Below are 25,493 nucleotides of genomic sequence, written 5' to 3' on the forward strand. Positions count from 1 at the left end.
TGAGGTGGGAGAGTGCTTAGTGTGCAAAGTTTAAAGAACTCAGTCTCAGGGGCGTGTAGGTGCAGTGCTGGTCCTGGCCTTGCTCCCAGGCCTCTGGTTGATGTGGTAGCTCCCTAAAGCTAGTCTCCTGCTCCACGGACTAGTCCATAGTCCATGGATGGCCTTCAGCCATTCCCCCTGGAATTTCAGGGGAAGTTTTATGTGTCTGTGCACTGAGGCATTTTCTTGGGAGGAGAGGTCCGTAGGTTTTGGCTTCAGAAAAAGTATGCGCTATATCTCTGAAGGATTATCATATATTATCACGACGCCATAACTGAGCTGGAATTCTTCTTGTCACTCTAAGGAAGCTTATTTTGTGGTAAAGTTTTCCTTAAAGCAGAATTCTTTGTAGCAGTTTTTGCTGTGGACCTAATATTACAGAACCACTGTTGCAGATACATTACGTAGCTCCTGCCTCCATAAGATGGATCAGTGGCAAAATGCAAAAGGTTACAGACCCTTCTTCAAGTTACCATATCCTGTGAGTGCAGGAAAAGACACAAGCTGGATGCTTCCCCAGCCCCTGGACTTTTGAAGTTTATACTGTATAAGGAGACACTGTCCTTCCGTGGGAAACCTTCTACTCTGCTTTGGAGGCCAAGGGAGCAGAATGGCTAGCACCCGGGAAGCGGATGGCTCAGTAAACACCGAGACATTGATGTAGCTGTCTCTGAAAGTGCTACCCATTCTCTCTAGCTCCCTAGCATGCTTCTCCACCTGGAAAGAGTGTGCTTGGAGTGGGGAAAGCATTCGATCAGCTATTAACAGGCCATTGCTCAGAAGGGCACTGGAAATAAACTCCCTGTCTGATTTCCAGGGAGTAATTCCCTTGCCAGCCTGAGTGGCTGCCTGGGCATCATGGTTCAATCATTTACACCTACCTCCGTGCTGACAAGGAGTGAGGAGGGGCAGAGGTGTTTAAGAACCAAAATACACTACAGCACGGGACACTTACCTCATGTAGTGAAACGCTTACCTCCATCCCCAGCATGCTGCCTTTTCCAGATTCTCTTGTCAAAGAGGTTGTGCCAAAGGGGCAGAGATAGTCTTTCTATTTTCCTTTCCTCTGTCCTGCACAGAATTATCTTGAATTTGTCAGTTGCTGCTTTAAATGGGTAACACTTCCTATGTGAATGCATGTTAAGGCAATGCATTCTGCTTGTGTAAACTTTTTGGTTTCCGATGCCTCAAAAGCATAAGAGGAATCCATTCCAGACAAACAAGTTAGCCTTAAAAGATAAATGGTTTGATGCTGGCATCATTAAACAGGGTCCCGTTCTCATGGAAAAGGGGTAAATGACATCTCAGATGCCGGCTCTAAATGTTAACAGTGTAGAGCTCTTCTCTGGATTGTGGATTTGCACAGCATTCTGCCTGACAAAAAAGTGGGGTGGGGTCTGGATTGAGAATAGGAGGCCATCAGCAAGGAGGGAGAACACACACACACACGCAGGCACGCATACACACACACACACACACACACACACACACACATACATTATTTCAGGGGCTATTTAAAAGATTCTAGTGAAAACAACTGGAACAAAAGCTGCACCAACAACAAAAACTTGGAGTCAGTCTCTCATGCTTTAGAACAGCTCCTGAGCGCACTACACATTCTTAGGTTGGAAACCAGTCAAGTTGCCTCCCTGATCTTTTAACTCCTCACTCCTGGTGCATATGCTGTTTTACCAAGTTGCCCAAATGCCTTCTCTGAGTAGGGAGAAGGGAACTGCTTTTCTGTGTAGCTGCAGGATCCGGACTGTGACAAATCAAAGCTGCCCAGCGCTCCCCAGCCTCATTGCACCCCGCTCTTTGGCTGTGCAGCTGGATGTCTCGTCACTGAACCTCTGGTGTGTTGTCTTTCTTTGACAGCAAGCTGTGTTTTCTTTCGGGTAAAAAGGGAGGTAAGAATGCGACTGATAGCATTTAAGGAACAGGAGGGAGAGACAGTGTGTGGACTTATTTGATATGAACCATTGACCTAACATCCCCAAAATGCAATTAAAAAGTATATCTCTCTCTCATTTGCATGACTTCTTTCCCCAGACATGTTTTTGGTATTGAAAATGAATGGTATTCCCATACAACATGTGTCTCAATTTGTAATGATATCCGCCTTGCAGCTGGCTTAGTTCTCGAAGTGTTTCTAAAATGTTACTGTCTTAAATTTGAGCCAACCTACACTAACAAATTATCTAGAAGCAAAGTGGCTAAGCTGCATTTGGTGAGAGAAAAGGAAACCCTATATTTCATCCTTCAACTCTTGTTTTGGAAATTCAGACTGTAACATGATCTTTTCCTAAGGAAATCTACACACGCACACTTTAAAAATTGTGCGGATTGGGTGTTGTGGGAGCAAGCACGATCAGGTTTAAGTTTCTCTGCAAAGTTCTGCATCCCATCAACAAGCCCTTTTGATATTTTAAACCCATATTTAGAGTAATTTCAAGATATTTGGAGCACATGTGGTTAAATGTAAAACTTTGTCATTATGATTTGTTAGATGCTTATACTTTAAATATTTATAAGCCATTTTTAAGTACTTTATCCAAAAGCCTTCTCCCACTAGAATACTGTAATTGAGTGGTATCTGAGCATCATTATATATAGAAGATACAGGGTGAAGTCACTGCAGCATGCACGTTCTTCCTGCTTTTCTGGTTTCAATTCAAATACTATTTTTAGTAGTTTCAGCTTATTTAAAAAATGTATAAAAAGTCATAAACAGGGTTGGGTGTCTGTGATTTAAAAAAAAAAAAATTACCCAGTTCTCCCAAAGTTAAAGTGTTCAATGTGAATCATGTTGAGTCTCACCTCTTTGTCTTATCCTGGGAGTATTTAGTAAAACTTTCCATTCGAGTGTTGGATCTGAATCTGTGTCCACATGAGTTTAAAATGTCATATTGTTCCTCTGAAATGTTTTAGGGGCAATTTACTGGTGGTTAGATTGAACTCTTTATCATTCACCTGTAACCATCTTGGGAACTAAGACCCAGGATCCTGTCTTTATCACAGATAGCCTGCTTGTGCACTTCATGTGAAAAAGAGGAGAGGGAAAAAACCTGTTTTCCACACTCAGAATCCATTTAAACTTCAGAGGTTATAAATTTCAAACTGACCACAGGCCTCTGGGGCTCACACTCTTTTATGGCTGGCAAAATACAACTTTCTGGTAAGAACGGGAAAATGAAGGCTTAAAAAGGCTCGTAAACTTGCTTGGACATCTAATAGCTCTTACCAAACAGCATTTTCATGAGTTAAGTGTAAATGAGTCAGAAACATATAGATTGAATTTCTTTTAAAATACACATGGGCTTAAAAATTAAGGCCAAAGTGCTTGGCAAAATAAGTTTTGGTTTTAGCCAAACCCCAAATGTTTGAAAAAAATCGTTCTACAATTTGCCAAACCAAAAAGACATCCAGGTCCCTCTGTTCCTCTCATTGAATATGATGGCATCATAAACACAGGACTTAATGTCTATTTTCATATCCACCAAGGTTTGAGCAACATGAATCCCAAATGTTAATTGAAAAACTATGAAAAAGTTTTGGAAAAACATTATGGCTTTGCAGACAAAGATGAGGAGACACTGATTCTGAGTTCTGATTTTGACAGCACACCTCACTGTCTGGTCATCCCATCTACTTGTTCTCTGTCTCAGCTGGTGTGTGTGTGTGTGTGTGTGTGTGTGTGTGTGTAGCTTATGCATAGGAATAATAGCTTTTAAAAATCCTGTATTTGGAGTTCTTAATTTATACTTAATTCATATGTTACAATCCACAAACTTAATAAATTCCCAGTCATACCCAAACAGAGGGAGACAGTCCCCTTATTGATAGTTTGGAGATGGTCTTCATTTATTTCCCTAGAGAGTAAAACATATCAATTTTTTAATGTTTATTTACTTTTGAGAGAGACAGAGAGAGAAACAGAGTGCAAGCAGGGGAGGGGCAGAAAGAGAGAGAGACACAGAATCCAAAGCAGGCTCCAGGCTCCAAGCTGTCAGCACAGAGCCCGATGCAGGGCTTTTGAACGCCATGAGATCATGACCTGAGCTGAAGTCAGACTGAGCCACCCAGGCGCCCCAAAATGTATCCATTTTTAATTAATGGTATCTAACATTGACTTTGTGCAGGGACACTGTTATCAAGAGATACAAGGAAGGGAGGGAAAGAGGGAGGGAAAGTGTGAAGAAGGAAGGAAGGAGACAGAAAAGAAAAAAAAATGGGAGAGGGAGTGGCGGGTGTCCTTGACTTGTTTTGAGGAACTAATAACCTGCTGAGAGAGACAAGAAATAACGAAGGCAACTCTTCCAGGCAACACGCAGAACTGCAAAGTGATGTGATACTACAGACAGTATGCTTCAGCGAGGGCAGGATCTGGGACGGCTCCCTCTCTGCTGAAACTGAATTCCTAGCTCAGGGCTGGCAGAGCAGGCCTGCAGGTATTTGCTGAACAAATGAATGAGGAGAGTCCCAGGAGAGCAATAGCTAATGCAGTTAGCCTGATAGGGTTCCACACAGCAGGTGAGTTCAGAGTGAGGTCCTAAATCTGGGAAGGGGCATGGACTAGCAGGAGTGTAAGAATAAAGAATGCAATAGGATGTCAAAAGCCGCAGAGGCGAGGTAGAGTGAGTGAGCCCCGTTGGGGATGACCTGCCTTGCACTGGGCTGGAGCAAAGCCCCACTGCGGAGGGAGAGGAGCCCCGGAGACTGCAGCGGGCAGGTAGATTGCGGAATGTGTACTCTGTGCATCAGGCAACGTCACCAAGACCTCGAGCAGAGGAGTGACAGGATGAAATCTGTACTGGAGGAAAATTGCTTTAACAGCTGTTCATAGACTGAAAGGAAGCAGGAGAAAGACTGGCATCCCGAAAGCTGATTGCTGCATTCTGATGACAGGCTAATTACCAGTGGTTGATTCTAAACACTGCGGGATGTTATCACTACGGTGTGAGGGGTGTAGGCTGCCACAAGTGTACTTCAAGTGTGTAAAGCACTGTAGCAGTGCAACGGAGGCAGAACTTTCGTTGTGTCCAGCGTAGGCATGAAGAGGCTTCACGGCGTATGGTGGAAGAAAACCTCACCGTCGACAGACCATTTCAAAGTCCAGTCGGGGGTGCCAGCTGGGCCCCAGATTGTTGTAGAAAACAGGGTCTTGGCCCTTCTGACCAGCCAGCTGCCCGGAGCTGTTGACCAGCCACCTAGGCATGGTGTGGGCTGTTGGCTAGGACTGATGGATGGGCACACAGAGACAGGCAGTGCTCTCCCAGCAGAGGACTCCCTGCTGATGAGCACGGAGCCTGGACGGTGGCCGCAGTGACACCCGAAAGCTCTGGCCTTGGACCAAAGAGCAGCCATAACGCTTGGGTGGCTTGCTCTCCCTCAGACATCTTCTGAGATTTCCACAGTGTCTGAATCCCATTCTCCCAGGGCCTTCAGGCACTGTCAAGGGAGGCTGACAACTTTTAGAGATGCCTTTTTATCTTTTTTTAACCTCCTGTGCCTTAGACCTTCTTCTGAAGCTTCCACATGTGCGGACAGGGAGCTTCCAGTTGTGAAGGAAGGCAGTGGTGTGGTTTTGTGGAAAAGAACATCAGCTCTGGAGTTGGGCCAGCCTGGGTGCAGATCCTGGCAGAGCCTTTTAGGAGGTGAGGAAGGAGGCGATGGTCTCCTGAGTCTCCTCTCTAGGTCACGAGTAACAGTGACATTACTGTGAGGGGTAGGTAGAACACACAGACAGTGTGGCACATCACAGATGCCCTACAGCTGGCAGGTACTGCCCTGTTAGAAAGGCTGTGAGGCCTGGGAGAGAAGTGCAGGGCCAGAGTGAGGTCTGCTCGGATTTGAAAACTAGCTGTATCGCTTACTAGCTATGAGAGTTTGGAATAGCTTTATAAGCTCTTGTGCCTGCATTCTCTCATTAAATAATTGTATCATCTAACATTTATTGAGCATACTTTATATGCAGGCAGCGTTCAAAGGTTATGTGCCCACAGCAACACTATGGAATACCATTATTAAATCCATTTGACAAATGAGTAACTAAGGACCAGAGAGGCTAAGTCTCCTATCTTGTGTCTTTGGTCAGTAAATGACAACACTGAGAGATCTGACGGGCAGCCTGGCTCCAGAGTCCCCATATAAGATCACTGAGCACATCTCATATACACGAAAATGAAGATAAGACCTCCTACCTCATAGAGTCATCGGGCTCCAGTGGTAGATAACCTAGGTTAAAATGCCAAGGAATGTAATCTGAAGGTCCTGAGTCAGTCTCATAAAATGCCAAGGAAATACCTGGCACATAGTAGGTGCTTGTTTAAAGAATTGTCATGGTGTCCGCTGTAGCTCAGAACTTGCTTCCTTTGGATGTGGAATGCAAGGTGATGAAACGCTTCCATGCTGTCAACCTCGGATGTTAGGGATACCATTCCAGAACGTGTAAGATGTCTGGTTCCACTTTTACGGGTAGAGACTGGGACAAACAGAGCAAATACTCAAGGTCAGAGTGGTGCAGCCAGGATTAGAACCTGAGTCCTCATCTGCCTTTCCTCTCAGTGGGACACAAGATATGACCAAGGCTGCTTGAGTTACATGCCCTGTGCCAGGAACCAGAGGCATATTTTTGCCACCCATGGTATCACTTCCTCATGTTGAGCAGCTGATCTCAGAGAGGAAATAAGTTGTACCTGAACATCTGGGGTCAGGAGGGTGAAAGGGTTGCAGAGAAGTAATTATTAACCACATTCTCCGTCTCCTTGGCTGTGCAGGGGTAGGGGTAGGCAATAGAGTTGTGGGGTGTCAGTATGTTTGCTCTTATTTTGTGCAGTGAAGTTTCCATGAACATGAAGCCTCTCCCCACCCCCCTTCAATATCTCCTGCTCTTCTTCCCACCCTCCTTATTCATGGATTGGTCATAAGGAATAGATTAAGTGCCAGAAAGTCCACCCCTCCAGATCCCAGCTAAAATCCCCAAAATCTACTGTTGGTCCCTAAACCATAGCTACTTGTCACATTCTTTTCTTTCTTTTCTTTTCCTCCCCCTCCTCCTTCTTCTTTTAACCTAGAATGCCCATGTTCAGATAATATAGATATAGAGAAATGACAAACTCAATCTTAACACAATAAACATCTATGTTATTTTCTGTTGTTTTTTGTTTTTTGGTTTTTTTTGTCCAAGGCAGAATTTTTAGAAGGCACATGAACCAGCATTAGCTAGTTGGTGTATTGGATGAAACTGGAATGAAAATGTAATTGTATTTTCTTATCAATTAGCTTCTCAGAGTTCTTGTTTGTAAACAAAGGAGATGGACTGTCTATGTCTCTAGGGCCCCTCACATCCCTGACACTGTGACCCCCACTTGTCAGGGGAAGGAGGGGAGAGATGAAACCCGGACTGAGGGAGGTATTCCCTGGATGGGAGCATGGGGTTTGGGGTCATAGGAGGTGGATCCAACCTACTCTGCCCCTTTCTAGCTAGTGACCTTGACCATGTAAGCTTCTTAACCTTCCTAGGAAAGTTTCCTCATCTGCAAAATGGGGACAGTAATAAATACTTAAGTAGCATTGTTGTTTCCATGAATTAAGTGTATAAGTGAGATACCTATATAAAATGTGCTTGTTTTCAAGTGAAATAAGTATATCAAAGTGCCTAGTGCAGCATTTGACATCAAGTAGGTGCTCAGTAAAAGTTGACTTCCTTCTTTGGGGGAAAAAAAAAACCCTGAAGCTTTGCCAAACCATGATAGGAAGTGCTTGGTCCTAAAAGCTAGAGGCATAGGGCTTTTGGCTCATCTTCAAAATTTCCTGCAGAACATTAGCTAGAGTATGTAAGTCTCCTTTATTTTATTTTTCTCTTTTGTGAAGGGAGGTAGCCACCTGCCCCAGTGCATTTATGAAAATGTACTCTGTTAGTCATGAATCCCCATACGCTTTTAGGAAAGGGCCAGGGTCAGGGTCATTTGGTTTGCTTAAACACCCAGGTTCCAGAAAGGATTGGAGGTAGTTTAAGAAGATCAGTCATCCGGGGTGAAGAAGAGGATCCTAATGAGTGCACGAGATGAAGTTCACGGCTGAGGTTCTTTGTGCCCTAGGAACTTTTAGAGGTCAGCAAGAAATAGCAGTGACCACTTGTGAGAAGCAACAGGCCTCTGTACCCATGTAACTCATCAAGCCAAGTTGGCAGAGAGAACCAAAATTTTAACTTGTAGAACAAAGAATTACAGATGGAGCTATCCCAGCAGGGGGTCTTCTGTGGTGGTGATTTTTCCTGATTAAAGAGTAAAATAAGCTATTGCTAAAGGAGACAATTAAGAAAAGCAAGTCCTTACGTTTGGCTTAATTTTTTTTTTTCTGTTAAATATACATGAGCCCTGGCTTATCAGAACCGTGGAGTGGGCAGCACAGTGGTGATGAAGTTGTACTTCAGACCAGAGCCTAGCACTGAGCCAACCGATGCTCGTCCTTGGCTCCCACAACCCTCTCCCCACCACTGGTTATTTTCCATAACAATCACACCAGGTTTTTCAATTACTTTCACCAACTAATGAGCTGTAAGAAAAGAGGTGCCATCCACTTCATAAATGAAAGCCATTTCTGTCTTGGCAAAAGCCATTTCAGAACCTCACGAAGCAGTGGTTGATGGGGGAGAGAAGGAACCATTTTTGGGCAAAACCTCACCAAGGGCTTGCTGTGGAGACCACTATCTGGCCTCACACTTGGGTTTATCAGCTCATGCAGGTGACTCTGCTCATCGACCGCTGGGCTCTTCTCTTGTGAGTGTCCCAGAATAGCTGCGGCTACCTGAGACCAGTCCAGTCCTCGGGGACTCATTATTGTTCCAGATAAACAGCGTGGCCGAAGCCAGCACGTAATGGCTGTATTTAACCGTGATAAGTGATGGGCCGATGTGCCCGAGTGAGCCGCATCACTGTAAGGCTCGGGTAAGTGGACAGAGGCCAGCCAGCTCAGTAGTGGGCACTTCTCACACATCATAGAGTTGATGCCATAGGGTTTTAGACTCGGGTAATAAATCTGGCAGACATGGGGAGCTTGCCTTCTAAACAGGTAAGATGGGACAGACATACAGGGTTTTGATTATGCTAATTACAAAGGTATTTGAGGAAGGAAAGAAAAATAAAAGTCTGGAAAATGGATTAGATAAATCGAGGCAGGCTTCTCAGCAGAAGTGGACTCTTGCACTATGGAGGGACCAGCTTGCAAATGTTGGGATGTAGAATAAGACACACATTTTTCTCTGGACACACATTTCCTTTTGGGAGTGGTTGCTAGGAAAGTATAAGACTTCCTTTTAAAGACAGCGAGCATAAGTCTTAGGCTGTAAAGGCCAAAGAAGGAAAGGTGAGAATGGTTATATTTTGACAGTATCAACATTGGAAGCATTTCTTAGTACTCAGGCACATTTCTGTTCTCCATAATTCTCTGAAAATTCTTGTGGGGTGAAGGAGGATGAGTAACTCAATCATATTCTTAGCAATGCTTTCCTGATGTAAAAAAAGGAAAAGTGCCAGGCAGACAGAGGCCCTCTCACTGCACTTAGTTATGCATTCCCCGAGGACGGTACTTCATTCCTTTGGCCTAAGGGGCAGGGGGGCCTGGGATGCTGAAGGCGCCTGGCCATACAGGTCTGCTGGAGACTATACATTGTGGAGCCAGTCTGCAAACACAGTACATGCGTGGTGCACAGGATGGGCTGTGTGCATGTGGGATTCCATGTAACAGGACCCCTGGGTTGTCCTGCCTTCAGATGAACCCTGGACTCACAGGAAAACCCAAATGTGAGGCATGAGTATCGCTGTTTCCCCAGAACTTCCTGCATTAAGGAATACTGTGCGTGCGTGCGTGTGTGTGTGTGTGTGTGTGTGCCCGTGTGCCCGCACGCACGTGCACGTGAAAGGGAGATTAGTAGAAAGGAGACTCTGAAACTTTGTGCTTTGGAGTTCAGAAGTTAATAGTCTTCCTTATACACAGATTAATATCCAGCTGCTCAAGTTTGTAATCCTACGTACTTGACACTGGCTTTGGTCCAAAGATCCCACAGTCACAGAACTTGAGAGATGGAAGATAGAATCGAAAATCTGCCGAGACGCCGGTGTCACAGAGGAGGAATCAAGACTTGGGGAGGTTAAAGAAGGGGACACGCTGGACTGTGACTTGTGTCTCTGTCTCACTTATCATAGTAATTTCCCCTTTGCTCAGATCAAGAAATTTAAACTGGATGGATTTTCCATAAGATCCCTCTGCTTGGCAAGGGCAAAATAGGAACTGGCTCGGGCCCTGGAACTTCCTCACGATCACTTTCTAAAACTGCAGGCTTGCTTCCTCCCCGCTCTTGAGTTTCACACTCTGCATACCAATAACTCCTGGAAGGTGAAGCCCAAGCTTGGTTCTTCATTTCCATTGATTCCAGCGTCTGTTCCCCGGGTCACCAACAAGGGGGCTGCCCTGAGCCACAGCCAGAGCCATGGGAACAGACGAGGACGACTTCAGGACCACCCCCTCCTCAAATGTTAGCTGCAGAAAGGGACTTGTACTGCCACCATCTGGCCTTTGCGTGTGTCCCAGACATGGCAAGGATGTGGTGAGAGGGAAGGAAACAGCACACAAATTGTCTACTTTGCCATTCTCTTAAAATAAGCTCGGTGTGTGAGGAGGCTTTCAGAGCAGCAGGAATGGGGCTGCAGAAAATAGAGTGTGGTGCAGCTGCACCCTTTAGAACTTGGGGGGAAAACACATATTATTTACCAGACAATAATAGATCCCAGAGAATAATAATGATTATTATAGTGTTTGGGATGGCAAACGCTGTCGTTAAGGTTCCAGAATGGCTCTCATTATAATCCCGTTTTCCCAGTCCCTTATGAAAGCCTTGAAATTTTCTCCAAGTAGGCTGATGCTGTCCATGTTTGGCCTTTGTCCAAAGGTGATTTGAATGTAAAGAAACTCATTTGAGAAATATTCCTCTTTTTGAGGTCACGATTACATTAAAGAAAAAAAAGCCACATCCTTAAAAAAGCAGAGCATTCTTAAGTCGTTCAAAATGGCGGTGTTTCCCGGTCACTGGAAGAAAGCGTTAAATGCTTCTTTTTCTCTTTTCCTTTTTAAAGAAAGGATTCAGAGGCCCCCTCTGACTACAAGATTTGGTCATTCTTGGTCCCGAGCCCAGAGGTGGGGACGGTGTTCCTCCCTCCATGGCAAGTTCCAGGCTATGCTCCCTAGGTGGAAAAGAACTGTCCCAGAAGAAGCTACACTTGTGTCTTTGGATCCATTTGTGATTTCTGAGGCTCCTTTCCGATTCTTCATGACCTCTCATTTGACAGCAGCTCTTGGCATTTTTATTTCAGTATCCCTTCTTGCCACTGTCTCATTCTCAAAGGAAAAAAGAAAAAGAAAGAAAAGAATGAAGGAAGGAAGGGAGAGGGAGAAAGAAAGAAAGAAAGAAAGAAAAATGAGCTCTTGATTCAGAGATAAATACCCACATTTCCAAGTCTGACCATGCCAAATGAAAAGGTTTCCATGGCCTTGTAATTCCAACCCCATCACATATTTGCGGTGTTTTGCATTTTCACTTTGGTTATTTAATATACATATTAAATACACACAGATCTGGTGATTTAATGTGATTTGGGGAACTCAGGCATTTCCTGTCATGCACATTCAGATTTTCAAACCTTGTTTTTGGCTGATCATTATTATCGTTACCATTAACACCAGGGTTTGGATAGCAGGGTTCAAAGCACAAGCTTGTACTTTGTCCTCCCAATGGGCATTTTGACCTCCTGATGCTTGTGCTAAATTCATGCTACAGACACTCTCTGAGCAGTCTCCAGGTCTCTTTGTGGCCTCTTTTTCTTCATCTATAAAGTGAGGAAATTACATTATCTCTGGGGTCCCTTCACGTTTTAAATTCTACCACCTCTCTGAAATTATTCGTTCATTGTTCTAGGAATAATCTCAACAGTTGTAAAGATGTTTACGAGTCCTCTGTCACCACCTCACGTTAGCCAGATTTTACCCATTCACATTTCTGAAATCCTCATACATCAGCAGGAAAAACAGGTATTGTTTTGGGGCATGGGGAACAACGGCTGCTTGACCCTCATTCACTTGACAGATGTGCGTCTCGCTGAACCAGGGGCTGGGTGTGGAGATGTGAGCAAAACAGACACATCCCCAAACCTCAGGGACTTTACGGTTTGGTTGGCAGACCTCTAAGAGGCAGTTTACGAGGAGTAACTGAGCGTCCTTGGGAGGTTATATTTCAAACCAAGGGACTGGTAGCAAATGAAATAAGCCAGTGCGGATGGAGAGGCAGAGCCTAACCTCTGTGGTAGAAACTGGGGTAAGCATTCTCCTGAAATTGACTTTCCTGGTGAACAATCCTGTGCAGACCCTCTGCCCTGGGACCCCGACGCCCAGCTGGTCTGTTGTCCTCCAGTCCCGTGCTGCTGTTTGGTTTGGGTATCAAGAGATGCGAACAGCTCGCCCTTGTCAGACAAGACCCACAGAGAAGGGCATTGCTTCCAGCTACCAGCTGCCTCTGTAGAAAACCTCTGAAGAGAGGTCCACATGTCCACAGTAATTGTTCATGTGCTAAAAAGCGAATCTCTTGGCTTTCCTCCTTTGTAGCAGATACCAGAGCCATTACGTGGAGTACAGGGGTGAGGTCTGGAGCTCCAGGGTCCCCCGATGACCTTGCCACCTTTGGGGGTGACCCTGGGCAATTCAGAAGGGTTGCCGGTTAAGCGTGCAGTAAGGCGGAGGGCCAGGGTGGCCCCGTGGCCAGGCATGCCGTTGTGGTCTTTGGGTGAGGGCGTGGTGCACCGAGAAGCGACTCGTGTTTCGTGTCCTCACACAAAGCTGGCAGGGCTGACCCCGAGCGGAACCGTGAATTAGAGACACGTCAAAGTCATGCCGTGCCGCTCTAGTTCTGGGGACTCGGCGTAGGTCTGAGCTGCCGGCCGGCCAGAGGGTGCCGCTCTGACTCATGCCTGGGTTCTCCCCACGTGGGCCGGGGCTGTGGTTTGACCCAGCGGGTTCTGATGGGCCCCTTCTTCTCTTTTCCCAGGAACGCTCGCTCACAGGGTACCTTGCGTGGAGAGAGGGCGCAGAGCAAACCATGTCCCGCCATCCAATGACACCAGCTGGTCAGCTCACCACCCCCTCTGGCTAAAACTCAAACAAATAAAGCCGCTTCCTGTCATTAAGCATCTCAGAGGAAGCAGCCCTCCCTCGGTGGCCTCCAGCCCAGAGAAGCCAGCACGTCTTGGACCTACCAAGCGGCCCAGCCTTCTTGCGGCCACCGTCTCTGCTTCTCCCCAGAGGAACTTAGGGATTTCGCCCCTGGTTTTAAAACAAAACAAAACAAAACACCAACAAGCCACAAGGACCAATGTAGGTATTCTCCCCGCTCCATCTTCAAGGCTCAGAGGGTGAGGCTGGAAGATGATACGAATTTGAAAACAAAAATCTTTTTTTAGTCATTTTAAAAACTGCTGTGGTTTTGCTGCTACACGAAGAATTGTGATTTGCATTGTACGGTTTTGGACCTATACTGTTCACGTTTTGAAGGCGGAGAGGAATCATACTGGAGTCCCAACACTTCGGATTCATCTCTGTCCTGCCCAGGATGCACTTTTAAATGAAGAGTTAGAATATTTTATTGGCTAATATACTTTTCTTGTTATTTTTACAAAGGCCACCTTTATCCTTTTTAATGCCATATTTTCAGTGTTACACTTTTATGGCTTTTAATTTTCGATTTGACAGATGTAAGAAGCAGCATGAATAGTTTATACTGTGGTTTTTCAGAGACTGAATGCCAAGAGAACTCGGTAAATGTTTATTCTTCTCAGCTTTCTCTTTAAATTCTCCTAAATAGCGCCCCATTTGGGAACAGAGCAAGAGTGTTGAACTGAAGACCAAAATGCCCTCAAGGTGTAAAATAATCCGAGGGGGAATATTTGCTGGGCGTCACGAAAGACTTGGATGAAATTTCAACCCTGATGGTTTTCGGTGATCCAGGAAGTCAGTGAAGCAATCTCTCTATACGCAGAGTCCTTTCATGATAATTAGAATGGTATGGACAAACCAGTGAAAACAAGAGGGAAAGTGAGAAAGATCACCCATGATTCTGTTTCACTGTTTGCTTTCTCCTGTCATGGTTAAGAGAAATGTGCAATTCGATCCTCAATCAGTGGGTGGAGGATAACAGGGTAGATTTTCTTGTGTGCACTTGTACAGTTGTAGCTGCGAGTCCAGAAGTCCTCTAGAGCATGTGTACTGGCACTGAGTTGGTGAGACAGTCGTGGAGTGTCCCATTCTGATGAGTACAGAAAAAAAAAAAAAAAAAAAAAAAGAGAAAAAAATAAGAAAAAAAATCAAAAAAAAAAAAAAGGAGAAAACTAAAAAAAAAAAAAAAAAATCAAATCACCTTGTGATTCAGTGTATCTGTTTACTAACTCAGATAAAGCAATTGTTCCCTCTTGCGGGGTCCGGGTGCCCCCGCCCACAGGGCCGCTGAGCGGGAGGCTGGAGGGGTGGCCGGTGGGGGTTGGGCGAGGCTGGGGGGGCCCGTGCGGCGCCGGCCCTGAAGCGCCACGGGACCCGTGGATGCGGTGTACATAGTGTATTTCTATATTCTCCTTTGTACAGAGTCACTTAACAAGTCAAGCTACTGTTTTACAGGTGCTCCTTATTTATTAGAGCTGTGAGAGCTTGGGGGACACACCTGGCGAGCGAGCTCGCTTTTTAAAAATGAAATTGGGGGAGGGGGGGCAGGGGAAGGGAGGTGGGAGGGAGGGGAAGCTCGAAAGCCCAGGGAGAGATTTATAAAAGTGAACAAAAGGAAAACTTCCAGCAACAAATTAAACAAACAAACAGACCCCAACACCAAACCCACCCCCACCGCCCGCAGGAAGCAGCAGCCCCCTCCTCTGGGTGCTCCTTTCGCTGCGGGGCTCCCGACGTTCTCCTCTCTCCCTGACTGGTGTCAGCTTCATAAAACAAAAATAAATCTCTAAGAAAAAAAATGCACTTACATGTGCTTATTTCGCTTTTCTCATTATTATGACTACCGTTGTTGTTTTCCTTGTTATAGAAGGCGTTCATTTCTTTCCCCCAGGGAAAAAAAAATTTTTTTTCAAATAAAGTTAGTAAGTTTTAAGAGATGTCGAGATATAGGGGTGACGCCGGCCTTCCCCACCTGCTGTGTATGATGCTTGTGTGCAAACCAGAGCCTGCTGGCCCGTTCGAGGGTCTGTTCCCCCAGCCAGCATGCCCTTTGCTGACAACACGAAGGTGCATGTGCAGTGAGGTCCTGGGCCTGTAGATGTGTGTGTCCCTCTCAACTGCTCTCCCAGTCCTGATTTTTTTTTTTTTTTTTTTTTTTGGCTCCAAGGAGCACCATCCAGTGGTTGCAAACCTCCCCTGCGGGTTCCATTCTCAACAGTAGACCATCTCGACCCGTGGGCTTGGAGATGCTTTTGTTTTAACTTTACGTGAATGGATGGGTCAATCTGGGTTCTCCCTGGTACCTGAATTAAACATCAGAAAATGTCTAAGGTAGGTAGTGCACTAGCACCTCATTCTAGCCAACGTAGACCTTGTCTCATCCTCTTGTTCTGCAGATGAAAACACTGAAGCCTAGAAAGGTGAATGGACTTGCTGAGTCCCATACAGGTGTGGTTCAACTTACTGCAAAACGTAGACACTTTCCGCGGTTTCTTCTAAGTGACCTTCCTGGGAGTGGGTTCTGGAAACTGGGTTTCTTTCTCTCATGGAAACTGGAGGGAATCTCGGAGGTTCCTGGTGTGGGGTTATGTATATGACAACGACTCCATCAGGTACTCCGCAGACCCAGCTGAGGATGGGCCAGGGGCCGCGCACCCAGCTGTAGTTGTGTGGTACAGAGTCCCAGATAGCAGTTTTCATCTGGACTTGGCCACAGAGACAGTCACCCAGGATGCTGATTTTGCTTTTGTCGCAGTCCAAGATCGTTGAGCAAACATTGTGACCCTGCTGGAAACAAAAGCTACCTTTGTTCCAACATGAAAGGATTTCATGGCATCTCATTAGACATCAGCACACCTTTTTCCTTCCCTTCCTTCTCCTAATCTCGGTGTTCCCTGAACACAGAATCCTCTTGGGCTGTCAAAACGATATGTAAAGAGAAACAGAGGTCCTAATGCCAACGATTACTAGCATGTGCTGAGCACATGTACATTGGCCTCATTTAATCCGCAGAGTAAAAGAAGAATGAGAAGCTCAGTGAGTTTAGTAATTGCTCAGGATCACACAGCCAGTGAGTTGCAGAATGGGATTCAAACCCCTGAGGTGTGGCGCCAGAGCCCAGGCCACACATTCGGTCTGGAAAAAAACTGTTGACATCCTCATAAAGAGTCATTTTCACTTCCTGTGAGTTTGTGGCAGTGATTCGGTTTTGTTCCAAAGTGGCCCTCATTTTAAATGAAGCCAGAGGGTTGGGTGCTCTTGGCTTCTGCTCACCACACCTTACTGGGGGTGGGGAAGTGCTGAGACCACTCTGCTTCTGAGAAACCCGTCAGGCAGTGTCTTCCTCATTGGTTATCAAACCCCCACTGAACACAGGGCCCCATGTCTGACATTAAGGGGACAAGCTCCCAACCCCTGCCCCAGTAGCTTACAGGTAACCGGAAGATGGGCTGGCTGTTGAAAAGATGGACCACTTCTTCGTTTCACCGGGAATCTCTTTGGCTATTTTCCAGGATTTATGTAGTTGCACATCTGGAACCTAGATTCACAGCTTTGCAAAGCTGCACTCCCCTTGTGCTGCAGGTGTTCCCTTGACATTGGAAGGACAGCTTGAGCCATAAGCAGGCCTCTAGGTGTCAGCTCATGCCGCCTACGTGACATGGCCAAAGGCCAGAGCCGAGGCCCAGGTGCAAAGGCACTCAAGACTCATACTGCCTCACTCCCCTCTTTGGCTTCTCCTCTACCCCAAGAGCCAGAGTCCTAACTTCCTTGACCAGTTACAATAGGGCCTCACCCTGGGACAAGTCACGCGCTGCTTAAAACTCTTTAGTGATTCCTTGAGGCCTACAGAGGCAAAGCCAAGGGCTTAGTAGGACAAACGGAGTCCTCTGGGCTTGGCCCCTCTGGCCTCGCCAGGTCTGCCTGCTCTCTGCTAGTGTGGGGGGCCCTGCTTCCTGACACCCCTGCTCTTTCCTGTCCTCCATCTTTGCATATCAAAGTGCCCCTGCCTTGAATGCCTTCCCTTCATCTTCCCTGGGCAATTTCTACAACTCATCAAGACTCAGTGAACCACTTGGGTGATTCCCCCTGGCGAGCCTTTGGGAGCCTCTTTCTCCTCTCCCCTGCTGGGGCAGGCACACCTCCATGCCCGCCTCTGTCCTGGAGCACATCACACTCTGCTTGTCCGGCTGCTCACCTGTCTGTGCCCTTTGCTAATCTGCAAAGTCCTTGAGGGTAGGGATCCTGCCTTATTTGCCTTGTATCTCCTAGGCCCAGCACATGGAAAACTATTTTATTATTATTATTATTATTATTGCAATTGATAAACCACTCCTTCAAAGCTCAGTTTACATGCTACTCCTTGGTGAAGCCGAGCCTGATTTCCCTATGGCACGATTAACTGCTCCTCCCTTGGCTTCTCGTGGCTGCTGTTTAAATGGACAGAGGCCACTTCTCATACTGCTCTTCCCATGTCGTCTGGGCCCCTCAGAGGTAGGCCACTGTAGCCCTCCCAACTTTGTATCGTTGAAGAGCTACTCTCCACGCTTGGAAGAGAAAACTTGGGCCGGGATGTGGCATTAGTCAAGCCTAGTGATGGAGGAGGGCAGTGCAGCCCCAATGACCAGAGCTATTGTGCCGCAAACACAGAAAGACTGGGGACCTTCATTCTGTTTCTTGTGCTCCAGGGAGGGGGGGTGCCGGCTCCAGCCCCACTTCGGCCAGTTGGTCAGTGCACCTTTGGGCTTCTTCTGAACGCAGGGGGAGCCACACAAGGGAACAAGACTCAGTCACTGCCCTGGAGTTTCTGTGCTGTGTCACGGAACTATGGCACTTTCTACCCAGAAGAGCCTTAGAGATGAGATAACTCCTTGACCCTTGCAGACTCTTATAGACGGGAAGTTAGGCTTCCATCAACACCCAGAAAGGGCCTCTTCTTCTATCTTGCTGACTGTGGATGGAATGAACAGCTGCCACCAGTGTCTGTAATTCTTCTAGTGAAAGGGGTCCCTCTGCTGAGACAGGTGTCTCTCTGTGCACGGCCCAGGATGAGCTTTACACACATTCACACATTATTAAATTAACGAATTTAATTCTCACAACAGCCTCATGAGGGAGGCACTGCCGTTATCATCATTCCCATTTCGTAGCCAAAGAAACTGAGGCATGGAGATGAAGGGGTTTTCTGTCCCAGCACCACCCACAGTAAGAGGCAGGACCCAGAAGCAGGCTGCAGGGTCCACACCCCCATGGCCATGTCAAGCCGCCTCACCAGGGTGGGGGACTTCTGATGGCTCAGACCACAGGGCAGAGTTCAGGTCACTTCCTTGGTGCCTACGCCGTGAGATGGAGACGTCTTTGACCTTTGTTTTGTGTTTGGAGAAGGGAAAAAAATCTACTCCGACTTTTCCTGATACCTGGTTTTGAACAACATCAAAAATACAACTGTCAGTAGGTAAAGTTTGATGGAGGTGGGGTGGGACCCTGTTCCAGCAGCTCAGAGGGAGGAAGAGAGGAGAGAGGCGCTGTGGCACCCATGTTAAATTTCTGAGGCAGGCACAAAGGGGACACATAGGCCCCAGGTGTTTTCCATTTCCCGTGGTTCTGATGCTTTGAGCTGTAAGCTGGGCTTTCTCCCCTGGTGCTTGTTTAGAAGGGCAAAGGGATGTCACCCGAAGCAGGGGTGGAGCTGCCGGGGCCACATGGGGCTGCATCGCTTTGCGCAGAGAGCAGGGGGCTGAATCCAAGCCCCACGGTCACCTTTGGGCTCAGTCACTGGATCCCTGGTTGACTAAGCCGACTGAATAAATGGACAGAAATGTTTACAGCCTCCACATGCCAGACGCCAAAAAGGGCCAGCCACCCAGACTATCTCGGGCGAGCCTCGTGAAACCACATGCTATGAGTGCAATCCTCACTTCTGGAAAAGGAAGACACAGTCCAGGGTCGCTGAGCTAGTGAGTAATAGAGCCGAGATTTGGACCCTCTGTGCCCACGGGCAGTGCTCTTTTGATGGCACCACAGCTGCAGAAATACCAGCGTCAATTCAGGTCGTAACTCAGTTTGAATCTGAATCAGCCAACAGAACACATGCCTGATGATGTCATTCCAGCCTGCTCCCAGACCTCTGGGAAGGTCTAACGCTCTTACCTCACCGTTCCTCACGTTCAGGGTTGGGCCAAACCAGCAGACGGTGAACCCCTCCAAGGGGGAGCGAAATCCACTGCTAATCTTAGTGGACGTTTATTCAGTGTGTACCAAGTGCCGTTCAGTTGCATTGTTTTATTTATGCCTCACCACAACCCTGTGCGAAGGATACTGTTATTATTCCTATTTTACAGATGAGAAAACTGAGCCCACAAGGCCAAGTAAGGGCAAAGCCTGAAAGTACATTTGGTCAGATAGCAGAGCCCACGTTTAACCAGCCCACTCACGTGTTAGCCTCGCTCTTGTGGATGAACAGATGCCTGCATGCATGAATAAAAGAGCATTTGATTGATGTACGTGTGGCCCAATTTTACACCAGTCACTTTCACACATGTCATCTCATCTTCAGGATCAACCCTGGAAGTGACGTAGAGGAGCACAAAAGTGGTTCCTATCTCTTGAGTTACCAAAAAAGTCAACCGCTCATATCTTCTTTAACTAACCTCTAATAAATTCCCGTTCTGAATGAGAACTCTTCTTTGCCACCATCGCCAGCCTCACAACGCAACCCATAGGAATGCTCAAGGGGATTCACTCCACAGCTCTATACTTACTTCCGCTCGTCTGCTTTGCTCCAACAGCCTGGGAGCAGGGACCGGGGCTGATTTATCTCTGCATTGTCTGTATGCACCCAGCACTCAGCACTCAGCACTCACTCGGTGTTGAAGGATTGAGTGTTTGGAGCGGGGGTCCTGGTAGCTGTGCCTCTCATTCACTGCGGGAGCAGGATTAGGTGAGTCCCTCAAATCTCCTCCCCACTGTCTGTGTCCCCTTTCCCATTTTCTGCTCTGGGCTTTCCTCCAGAGTCTGTGCAGGTGACGCTGTTGGGAAACCCTGGTGTCTGGGCAGCACGTGAGGGGCCACCACCTCCCCAGCTGTGTGGACAAGACCGCTGGGGAAGAGCACCAGAACAGAAGCATACAGTCTCCACTGGAAGGCACTGGGTCCTGAGGATGACAAGGAAAGCCCTCAGCTACTTCTCATGCAAGCACATCACATTCCATTTAAATGTCCCATATAAGATCATTTCTGATATTTGAAACACCTGAAAAAGGATTTGCTCCAGAAAGGTGCACGTGAGTGAGTGAGCTCTGAGGGTGTGCCCTTCGACCTTGGTAATGAAAGGGAAGGTATATCCTGAAGCATATTTAGCCAGAACCTTTAGACTATGGGGTGAGTTCTTCCCCTTCGTTCTAGGCTTATTTACACAAGAGGGAGAGATTATCACAAAATAAAAACAATGAAAACAACTGTAGGTAGATAGAAGAGTTTTATAAAGCAACAGCACCCTTTTTTATTGTGCGCTCCCAGCACCCCCAAACCCCATCCTCCACCGAGACCTTCCTTTCCTGCCTTGCCGTTTGGTTTGCAGTGTCTCCTTCACACACAGTAGCTGGATCGAGGCTCAGGACCAAAGGCCAGGAATGCAATGAGATACTTTTATACTTATTGATTCTTTAAAAAAGAGTTTGTTTTCATGAAACTTTAATTCACTTTTTTTCTTTTCTCCTCTCTCTCTCTCTCTCTCTCTCTCTAGCTTTTTAGCCTAACTGCTACACATTTTATCCCTGTTCTTTGTGAAATGCTAATCCAGCCCGGGGTTTTCGTTTTCCGGGTGTAACTTTTCAGAAATTGTATATCTGCATAGCAACCCAGCGAGGGCCGCCTATGTCATGGTATCACATGTCAGAAAGATGAAAAGGACTCCAAATCTTAGCTCTCTACAAACTTGGCCCTCCAATCCTGGGGCAGAGAGCTCGCTGGCCTTAATATAAATGGCAGGAGAGCCATTTCAGGGCCAGAGAGGTGCAAACTTTTATCTTGTTGATGACAGAAAACGACACATGACCTCAGCTCCGCTCGGTGGGGACGATCAAACCAGAAACAAAGGCCGTATTTTCCTCTGCTCTCGTCCCTGCTGTCAGCTTCCAAGTGCAACCTGAGCCTGGATTCTGAACCCAGTGTCCAGATTAGAGATTGTTGACTCAGATTTAGTGGTGAAACGTGAGCCCGACTCTGTTGATGGCAGGCCTTGAAGGAGCAAGTTTACTTAAGCCAAGAGAGAGATTGTATGTCAGACGAGAGCCTGGCTTCTCTTTATCACAAACTTCCTGATCTGCCTCTGTTTTAATAGTTTCCACCACCACCACCAAAAGGGAGACACAGAGAGACACAGAGAGAGACAGAGACAGAGACAGAGAGAAGGAGAGAAGAAGCACTGTCTTGACTCCACCTTCTCAGTGTCATAAATCAGGAAATTAACAAGTGTGTAACTGGCCTTTGCCACGGTCCAAGACAACGAGCTTTTTGTGTTTCTTACTGGTGGCCAGCACTTAACAAAATCAATGGAGAGCTCCACTCAGAAAGGATGAAAAATGAGGGCTTGATCTTACCATTTAAAGGATATTTCCCAATACTCAGGCACATGGCTTTTATGAGGCTCAAACATGGCTTAGAAACTTGCCTTTTCGGTCTGAAGGCAGGTCATTAAGAGAAATCATTACATCGCTTTCCCTGTCTCTGTCTCTCTCTCCATTTTTACTTTGGCACCCTCCCGGCTTTTCCTTGGCTTCTGATTTCATCCCTCTTTTAGATTCTCTATGCCTTCAGTAATTTATGTGCAAGATATTTTCCCAACCTCCAAATGTTTTTCCATTTGGCAAACCATGTCTCTAAGCTTCCACACAATGTAACCGTAGAGTTCATTTATACTAGAAAACGTAAGCTTGGTCAATGGAAAAGCCTAACAAGCCAGTGTCGGTGACCCCGGGTGCCTGGGCCACAGCGCAGACGGATCCTCCAGGCCACCCCAGGGATGCAGGGGGTGGGTGTCGGGGAGGAGTGTCTTTTCCAGGTTGCCACAGATGCTTGGTTTCTACCCTCCTTGTCTCTGAAAAGGAAAGAATTCCTTCCAAGCCTCTTTCTCGTATAGTTTTTGGAAGCGTCAGGGCACCATATGGAGAATCGTTTCACGATTCTCCTGATGGCTTTTACGTGAGCAGCTATAAATTGGATGATTTCCTTCAGGTCTGATATCCCTGTAGTACCTGCAATGGATTGTTGGGAATAGTCACTGAATATGTTAGTCCTGTGCTGATTTTGATAGGAAAGAGAACCCAGACCCCCTTTTGGTAGGGGACACTGTTAATTTGGGAAGTGATGGGGCGGGGTGGGGAGGGGGAGCGTGCCTTTCCAATTGGTCATTGGGGTGCTTCACCCCCATTGACTTTTTCATTCTAAAGTCATGGATTTAGGACTGAGGCAAAAGTTGAGGCTAATGCCTCTTCCCCAATGCAGCGCTGGCCTCTCCCCAGGGCTCTTAATAAGCCAAGCCCGGCTGGGCTGCTCTGTGAGAGACAGAGGGAGCTAGTGGGTGGGACTTATGTCCAGTCACTCACAGGGCATATCTAGACAGCATTTTGGCCTCTGAAATATGAGGTCTATTCACTGAGATTCTGGACACCTTTTCTTCCTAAATAATAGCCGTGCAATGATACAAACTCCCTGCGTTTTACTTTTTTAAAAGGTGGCTCATGAGGTGCTTGGCCCAATATTCTGTTGGCTTAATAACAAATTAAAGGCAAAGAATCATTTTAATAAGGATAAGACTGTAGGCGCATCTTTTTAGGGTGTTTATTTTGCTTGGATAGCGTTTCCTTAAGTCGTTGAATTTCTTGGCCCTGTATATGAGTGCCAGGGGAGCAGAGGTTGGTGAATATAGTCTACTGAACCCTCAGTGAGGGAGGAATCAAGCCCTTCAACTGTTTCCCAAGCACGTCTGGGTAGAAAAAAGCCAAAAACCAAAAACAACAACAACAACAACAACAAAAACCCATAAAAATCATAGTGTTGAGGATTGGTTGGCTCTGGGAATTCATTCACTCGGATGTATTTTTAGGCTTTTGTTTATCTTTCTTGATTGATAAAGTAATTATCAAAATGCGTTAGAAAATAATAGCCAACTGGTGAGAAAAGGAACAGTTGGGGGAAGCAAAGCAATGGAGGAAAAGCATCCACAGACGGTACTTCAGGCTTTCCAATGAAATTCCGTGAACATTCTTTGTCTCTTTTGCCTTTCCCTTCTTTGGGACTGGGTGCAGGATCAAGCCTCCCCCACCACACGGTGTCTGATTAACTCCCCAGGAAAGGCTGCCCTCGGCTTCCTTCCTTCCCCCAGGTCCCCACTTCCTTCCCCACCTTTCTCCATCCCTCTCGGCTCTGAAGTCTGCCACAGGCCAAACAGAACCCCAGCAGATGTTTGTGGTCTGTGTGCCAAATGGGAACCTGAAGGATGAACCAAACACCAGTCCCGCTGAGAGGTGGCACCAGGCCATCTGACATTAGAAACACAGAGCGTCGGTCCATCCAGCAGGCTGGGTCCTCCAGGGAGCAGAGGAGGGCTAGATAATTAGCTGGCACAGACTGTGCATTGGCCCATTGCTCTGCCTTCTGAAGAGCACACAGAGGCCTTTCACGGAGGCTCAGGGAGGTTGGGCAAGACTCTCCATGCGCCCACCACCCTGGCTGGCCATCCTGGCTCTGGCCTACAAGCCACAGCGCCATGTGGCACCCTTGACCATGGCGCCTGGCACAAGACCGAGCAGGAGGTTAAGGACCACTACCGTTGGAAGCTTGGAAGTGCCATGTGGCTCAATAGACATCCCTGCCCCCCACACCACTGCAGGACCAAATGAGGAGAATGGACCGAGTGTGGATGTACGGATGGAAGACCTAAGCTTCTGTCTCAGCTCCACAGTTTACTGATGTGTGCTGTCGGCTGTATTGGTTTTTAATGTTTCTGAGGCTTGGTTTCTCCATCAGTCATATGGGGATTATAATACCTGCTTTTAGGGTTACTTCCAGGATTCAGTGATAGCAGGTATGCTAGCTTACCTTTCCCGGCTCAGCTCTGTCTAGCAGGGGACCCCTGGCTGAATTCAGCCAATGGGAACTCGGGAGGAGGCATTTCTTTCCCCTTCTCTCTGCCTCGGGCAGCTTTCTTTCCTCTGTGACTCCAGTCCCCTCTAGAAAGCCCTTAGTATTGCAGCTCCCATGCTTCCTCCCTTTGTTCCTTCAGCCTCAGGGTTACCTCACTGTCCCCCATCCAGCTATTCAGCTCACGGTCCCCAGTGCAGCCAGTCCCCTTCAATGAATCGCCTTGCATGTAAATGTCTGAGGTGCTTTCTATTTTCCTGACAGGACCTTGGCTGATAGAGTGTGTGGATGTGCAGACATGTCGCAGGCCTGCACGCAAACAGACCCCCTGAGGATCTCATTGCACAAAGTCTACTCCCCTGGCCCTTCTCACCCTAGGCATCAGAGGTGGGACTTTACCCACGAGGTCAGGATCTTTCTGCGCCACCTGTCAATCTGAAACAGTTTCTAGAGAGGTTCTTCAACTTGGGGTGTTATACAGCCAGAAAAAACTGGGGTATTTTTTTAATGTTTATTTTATTTTGACACTGTGAGCAAGGAGGGGCAGAAGGAGAGAGAGAGAGAGAGAGAGAGAGAGAGAGAGAGAGAGAGAGAGAGAATCCCAAGGAGGCTCTGCACCAAGCAGAGCCCAGCGTGGGGCTCGGTTTCACAAATGGCGGGATCATTACCTGAGCCGAAATCAAGTGCCATACGCTCACCTGACTGAGCCACCCAGGCGCCCCTGTCATATATTGATTTAAACTGTATGCTGTCATAAAAAGTATCCAGTGGCCTTCCGGTATGTCTTCCATTTACCCTCTGCTAAGGAACATGTCGGTGATGGGGTCCGGTCCGTCTAGGCTCTTCTAGGTTTGCTGACCTTTTTCTGTGTCTCCCACTGTTTCACTTCAGCTAGTGTTTTCTCGTTTCCCAGCCTTGTCCTCCATTCCAGTGAGCGAGTGAGTGTTGGGTCGTGTCATCGTACTACTGCAAAGGGCCGTCTCTGGCGAGCTGCCCGCTCTGTCCCTCCCCGCGTTTTGCTCTGCCCTCAGTGCTGTTTCTCTCTGTCTGCCTTCTCT

The 25,493-nt window shown here is 47.1% G+C and overlaps 1 protein-coding gene across 3 annotated transcripts in view; it reads left to right on the plus strand.

The window, feature by feature from the left end:
* SOBP (sine oculis binding protein homolog) overlaps positions 1 to 15,099 on the plus strand; it is a 164,820-nt gene extending 149,721 nt beyond the window's left edge. For all 3 annotated transcript variants that reach the window (XM_023254219.2, XM_023254220.2, XM_045057898.1), the window contains one exon: positions 13,133 to 15,099. The gene's annotated coding sequence lies outside the window, so the exon portion shown is untranslated. The remainder of the gene's footprint in view (positions 1 to 13,132) is intronic.
* The last annotated feature ends 10,394 nt before the right edge of the window (positions 15,100 to 25,493 follow it).

The sequence above is a fragment of the Felis catus genome, chromosome B2 (assembly GCF_018350175.1).
Source record: "Felis catus isolate Fca126 chromosome B2, F.catus_Fca126_mat1.0, whole genome shotgun sequence".
In the NCBI taxonomy this organism is placed as follows: Eukaryota; Metazoa; Chordata; class Mammalia; order Carnivora; family Felidae; genus Felis; species Felis catus.